The sequence below is a fragment of the Coregonus lavaretus genome (genome assembly GCF_964263955.1).
Source record: "Coregonus lavaretus genome assembly, contig: HAP1_SCAFFOLD_439, whole genome shotgun sequence".
Lineage (NCBI taxonomy): Eukaryota > Metazoa > Chordata > Actinopteri > Salmoniformes > Salmonidae > Coregonus > Coregonus lavaretus.
The window spans coordinates 351,624-357,623 of NW_028165087.1; the positions used below are offsets into that span (position 1 = coordinate 351,624).

Genomic DNA, 6,000 nt, shown 5'->3' on the forward strand with positions numbered 1-6,000 from the left:
CTACTTCCTCTAGCTCCATCTCTCTCTCCTGTTTCCTCTACTTCCTCTAGCTCCATCTCTCTCTCCTGTTTCCTCTACTTCCTCTAGCTCCATCTCTCTCTCCTGTTTCCTCTAGCTCCATCTCTCTATTCTGTTTCCTCTACTTCCTCTAGCTCCATCTCTCTCTCCTGTTTCCTCTACTTCCTCTAGCTCCATCTCTCTCTCCTGTTTCCTCTACTTCCTCTAGCTCCATCTCTCTCTTCTGTTTCCTCTACTTCCTCTAGCTCCATCTCTCTCTTCTGTTTCCTCTAGCTCCATCTCTCTCTTCTGTTTCCTCTACTTCCTCTAGCTCCATCTCTCTCTTCTGTTTCCTCTAGCTCCATCTCTCTCTCCTGTTTCCTCTACTTCCTCTAGCTCCATCTCTCTCTCCTGTTTCCTCTAGCTCCATCTCTCTATTCTGTTTCCTCTACTTCCTCTAGCTCCATCTCTCTCTCCTGTTTCCTCTACTTCCTCTAGCTCCATCTCTCTCTCCTGTTTCCTCTACTTCCTCTAGCTCCATCTCTCTCTCCTGTTTCCTCTACTTCCTCTAGCTCCATCTCTCTCTCCTGTTTCCTCTACTTCCTCTAGCTCCATCTCTCTATTCTGTTTCCTCTACTTCCTCTAGCTCCATCTCTCTCTCCTGTTTCCTCTAGCTCCATCTCTCTCTTCTGTTTCCTCTACTTCCTCTAGCTCCATCTCTCTCTCCTGTTTCCTCTACTTCCTCTAGCTCCATCTCTCTCTCCTGTTTCCTCTACTTCCTCTAGCTCCATCTCTCTCTTCTGTTTCCTCTACTTCCTCTAGCTCCATCTCTCTCTTCTGTTCCCTCTACTTCCTCTAGCTCCATCTCTCTCTTCTGTTTCCTCTACTTCCTCTAGCTCCATCTCTCTCTCCTGTTTCCTCTACTTCCTCTAGCTCCATCTCTCTCTCTTCTGTTTCCTCTAGCTCCATCTCTCTCTCCTGTTTCCTCTACTTCCTCTAGCTCCATCTCTCTCTCCTGTTTCCTCTACTTCCTCTAGCTCCATCTCTCTCTTCTGTTTCCTCTACTTCCTCTAGCTCCATCTCTCTCTTCTGTTTCCTCTACTTCCTCTAGCTCCATCTCTCTCTCCTGTTTCCTCTAGCTCCATCTCTCTCTTCTGTTCCCTCTACTTCCTCTAGCTCCATCTCTCTCTTCTGTTTCCTCTACTTCCTCTAGCTCCATCTCTCTCTTCTGTTTCCTCTACTTCCTCTAGCTCCATCTCTCTCTTCTGTTTCCTCTACTTCCTCTAGCTCCATCTCCCATCTGTTTCCTCTACTTCCTCTAGCTCCATCTCTCTCTCCTGTTTCCTCTACTTCCTCTAGCTCCATCTCTCTCTTCTGTTTCCTCTAGCTCCATCTCTCTCTTCTGTTTCCTCTACTTCCTCAAGCTCCATCTCTCTCTTCTGTTTCCTCTACTTCCTCTAGCTCCATCTCCCATCTGTTTCCTCTACTTCCTCTAGCTCCATCTCTCTCTCCTGTTTCCTCTACTTCCTCTAGCTCCATCTCTCTCTTCTGTTTCCTCTAGCTCCATCTCTCTCTCCTGTTTCCTCTACTTCCTCTAGCTCCATCTCTCTCTTCTGTTTCCTCTACTTCCTCTAGCTCCATATCTCTCTCCTGTTTCCTCTAGCTCCATCTCTCTTCTGTTTTCTCTAGCTCCATCTCTCTCTTCTGTTTCCTCTACTTCCTCTAGCTCCATCTCTCTCTCCTGTTTCCTCTACTTCCTCTAGCTCCATCTCTCTCTCCTGTTTCCTCTAGCTCCATCTCTCTCTTCTGTTTCCTCTACTTCCTCTAGCTCCATCTCTCTCTTCTGTTTCCTCTACTTCCTCTAGCTCCATCTCTCTCTCCTGTTTCCTCTAGCTCCATCTCTCTCTTCTGTTTCCTCTACTTCCTCTAGCTCCATCTCTCTCTTCTGTTTCCTCTACTTCCTCTAGCTCCATCTCTCTCTCCTGTTTCCTCTAGCTCCATCTCTCTCTTCTGTTTCCTCTACTTCCTCTAGCTCCATCTCTCTCTCCTGTTTCCTCTAGCTCCATCTCTCTCTTCTGTTTCCTCTACTTCCTCTAGCTCCATCTCTCTCTCCTGTTTCCTCTACTTCCTCTAGCTCCACCTCTCTCTTCTGTTTCCTCTACTTCCTCTATCTCCATCTCCCATCTGTTTCCTCTACTTCCTCTAGCTCCATCTCTCTCTCCTGTTTCCTCTACTTCCTCTAGCTCCATCTCTCTCTTCTGTTTCCTCTACTTCCTCTAGCTCCATCTCTCTCTCCTGTTTCCTCTACTTCCTCTAGCTCCATCTCTTTCTCCTGTTTCCTCTACTTCCTCTAGCTCCATCTCTCTCTTCTGTTTCCTCTACTTCCTCTAGCTCCATCTCTCTCTTCTGTTTCCTCTACTTCCTCTAGCTCCATCTCTCTCTCCTGTTTCCTCTACTTCCTCTAGCTCCATCTCTCTCTTCTGTTTCCTCTAGCTCCATCTCTCTCTTCTGTTTCCTCTACTTCCTCTAGCTCCATCTCTCTCTCCTGTTTCCTCTACTTCCTCTAGCTCCATCTCTCTCTTCTGTTCCCTCTAGCTCCATCTCTCTCTTCTGTTTCCTCTAGCTCCATCTCTCTCTTCTGTTTCCTCTAGCTCCATCTCTTTCTTCTGTTTCCTCTACTTCCTCTAGCTCCATCTCTTTCTTCTGTTTCCTCTACTTCCTCTAGCTCCATCTCTCTGTCCTGTTTCCTCTACTTCCTCTAGCTCCATCTCTCGCTCCTGTTTCCTCTAGCTCCATATCTTTCTTCTGTTTCCTCTACTTCCTCTAGCTCCATCTCTCTCTCCTGTTTCCTCTACTTCCTCTAGCTCCATCTCTCTCTTCTGTTTCCTCTACTTCCTCTAGCTCCATCTCTCTCTTCTGTTTCCTCTAGCTCCATCTCTCTCTTCTGTTTCCTCTAGCTCCATCTCTCTCTTCTGTTTCCTCTACTTCCTCTAGCTCCATCTCTCTCCTGTTTCCTCTAGCTCCATCTCCCTCTCCTGTTTCCTCTACTTCCTCTAGCTCCATCTCTCTCTTCTGTTTCCTCTACTTCCTCTAGCTCCATCTCTCTCTCCTGTTTCCTCTACTTCCTCTAGCTCCATCTCTCTCTCCTGTTTCCTCTACTTCCTCTAGCTCCATCTCTCTCTACAGTTTCCTCTAGCTCCATCTCTCTCTTCTGTTTCCTCTAGCTCCATCTCTCTCTTCTGTTTCCTCTACTTCCTCTAGCTCCATCTCTCTCTCCTGTTTCCTCTAGCTCCATCTCTCTCACCTGTTTCCTCTACTTCCTCTAGCTCTATCTCTCTCTTCTGTTTCCTCTAGCTCCATCTCTCTCTTCTGTTTCCTCTAGCTCCATCTCTTTCTTCTGTTTCCTCTACTTCCTCTAGCTCCATCTCTCTCTTCTGTTTCCTCTACTTCCTCTAGCTCCATCTCTCTCTCCTGTTTCCTCTAGCTCCATCTCTCTCTCCTGTTTCCTCTACTTCCTCTAGCTCCATCTCTCTCTCCTGTTTCCTCTACTTCCTCTAGCTCCATCTCTCTCTTCTGTTTCCTCTAGCTCCATCTCTCTCTCCTGTTTCCTCTACTTCCTCTAGCTCCATCTCTTTCTTCTGTTTCCTCTACTTCCTCTAGCTCCATCTCTTTCTTCTGTTTCCTCTACTTCCTCTAGCTCCATCTCTCTCTTCTGTTTCCTCTACTTCCTCTAGCTCCATCTCTCTCTCCTGTTTCCTCTACTTCCTCTAGCTCCATCTCTCTCTTCTGTTTCCTCTAGCTCCATCTCTCTCTCCTGTTTCCTCTACTTCCTCTAGCTCCATCTCTCTCTTCTGTTTCCTCTAGCTCCATCTCTCTCTTCTGTTTCATCTACTTCCTCTAGCTCCATCTCTCTCTTCTGTTTCCTCTAGCTCCATCTCTCTATTCTGTTTCCTCTACTTCCTCTAGCTCCATCTCTCTCTTCTGTTTCCTCTACTTCCTCTAGCTCCATCTCTCTCTTCTGTTTCCTCTAGCTCCATCTCTCTATTCTGTTTCCTCTACTTCCTCTAGCTCCATCTCTCTCTTCTACTTCCTCTAGCTCCATCTCTCTCTTCTGTTTCCTCTAGCTCCATCTCTCTATTCTGTTTCCTCTACTTCCTCTAGCTCCATCTCTCTCTCCTGTTTCCTCTACTTCCTCTAGCTCCATCTCTCTCTCCGGTTTGCTCTAGCTCCATCTCTCTCTTCTGTTTCCTCTAGCTCCATCTCTCTCTTCTGTTTCCTCTAGCTCCATCTCTCTCTTCTGTTTCCTCTACCTCCTCTAGCTCCATCTCTCTCTCCTGTTTCCTCTAGCTCCATCTCTCTCTCCTGTTTCCTCTACTTCCTCTAGCTCCATCTCTCTCTCCTGTTTCCTCTAGCTCCATCTCTCTCTCCAGCTCCCTCTAGCTCCATCTCTCTCTCCTGTTTCCTCTACTTCCTCTAGCTCCATCTCTCTCTTCTGTTTCCTCTACTTCCTCTAGCTCCATCTCTCTCCTGTTTCCTCTACTTCCTCTAGCTCCATCTCTCTCTCCTGTTTCCTCTACTTCCTCTAGCTCCATCTCTCTCTCCTGTTTCCTCTACTTCCTCTAGCTCCATCTCTCTCTCCGGTTTGCTCTAGCTCCATCTCTCTCTTCTGTTTCCTCTAGCTCCATCTCTCTCTTCTGTTTCCTCTAGCTCCATCTCTCTCTTCTGTTTCCTCTACCTCCTCTAGCTCCATCTCTCTCTCCTGTTTCCTCTAGCTCCATCTCTCTCTCCTGTTTCCTCTACTTCCTCTAGCTCCATCTCTCTCTCCTGTTTCCTCTAGCTCCATCTCTCTCTCCAGCTCCCTCTAGCTCCATCTCTCTCTCCTGTTTCCTCTACTTCCTCTAGCTCCATCTCTCTCTCCTGTTTCCTCTACTTCCTCTAGCTCCATCTCTCTCTCCTGTTTCCTCTAGCTCCATCTCTCTCTCCTGTTTCCTCTACTTCCTCTAGCTCCATCTCTCTCCTGTTTCCTCTACTTCCTCTAGCTCCATCTCTCTCTCCTGTTTCCTCTACTTCCTCTAGCTCCATCTCTCTCTTCTGTTTCCTCTACTTCCTCTAGCTCCATCTCTCTCTCCTGTTTCCTCTACTTCCTCTAGCTCCATCTCTCTCTCCTGTTTCCTCTACTTCCTCTAGCTCCATCTCTCTCTCCTGTTTCCTCTACTTCCTCTAGCTCCATCTCTCTTCTGTTTCCTCTAGCTCCATCTCTCTCTCCTGTTTCCTCTACTTCCTCTAGCTCCATCTCTCTCTCCTGTTTCCTCTAGCTCCATCTCTCTCTTCTGTTTCCTCTACTTCCTCTAGCTCCATCTCTCTCTCCTGTTTCCTCTAGCTCCATCTCTCTCTCCTGTTTCCTCTACTTCCTCTAGCTCCATCTCTCTCTTCTGTTTCCTCTACTTCCTCTAGCTCCATCTCTCTCCTGTTTCCTCTACTTCCTCTAGCTCCATCTCTCTCTCCTGTTTCCTCTACTTCCTCTAGCTCCATCTCTCTCTCCTGTTTCCTCTACTTCCTCTAGCTCCATCTCTCTCTTCTGTTTCCTCTACTTCCTCTAGCTCCATCTCTCTCCTGTTTCCTCTACTTCCTCTAGCTCCATCTCTCTCTCCTGTTTCCTCTACTTCCTCTAGCTCCATCTCTCTCTCCTGTTTCCTCTACTTCCTCTAGCTCCATCTCTCTCTCCTGTTTCCTCTACTTCCTCTAGCTCCATCTCTCTCTCCTGTTTCCTCTACTTCCTCTAGCTCCATCTCTCTCTCCTGTTTCCTCTACTTCCTCTAGCTCCATCTCTCTCTTCTGTTTCCTCTTCTTCCTCTAGCTCCATCTCTCTCTTCTGTTTCCACTACTTCCTCTAGCTCCATCTCTCTTCTGTTTCCTCTAGCTCCATCTCTCTCTCCTGTTTCCTCTAGCTCCATCTCTCTCTCCTGTTTCCTCTAGCTCCATCTCTCTCTCCTGTTTCCTCTA

General features: G+C 47.5%; 1 protein-coding gene across 1 annotated transcript in view; it reads left to right on the top strand.

Annotated features, from left to right (window-relative positions):
- LOC311116282 (protein CLEC16A-like) overlaps positions 1-6,000 on the top strand; it is a 137,035-nt gene that overhangs the window by 127,745 nt on the left and 3,290 nt on the right.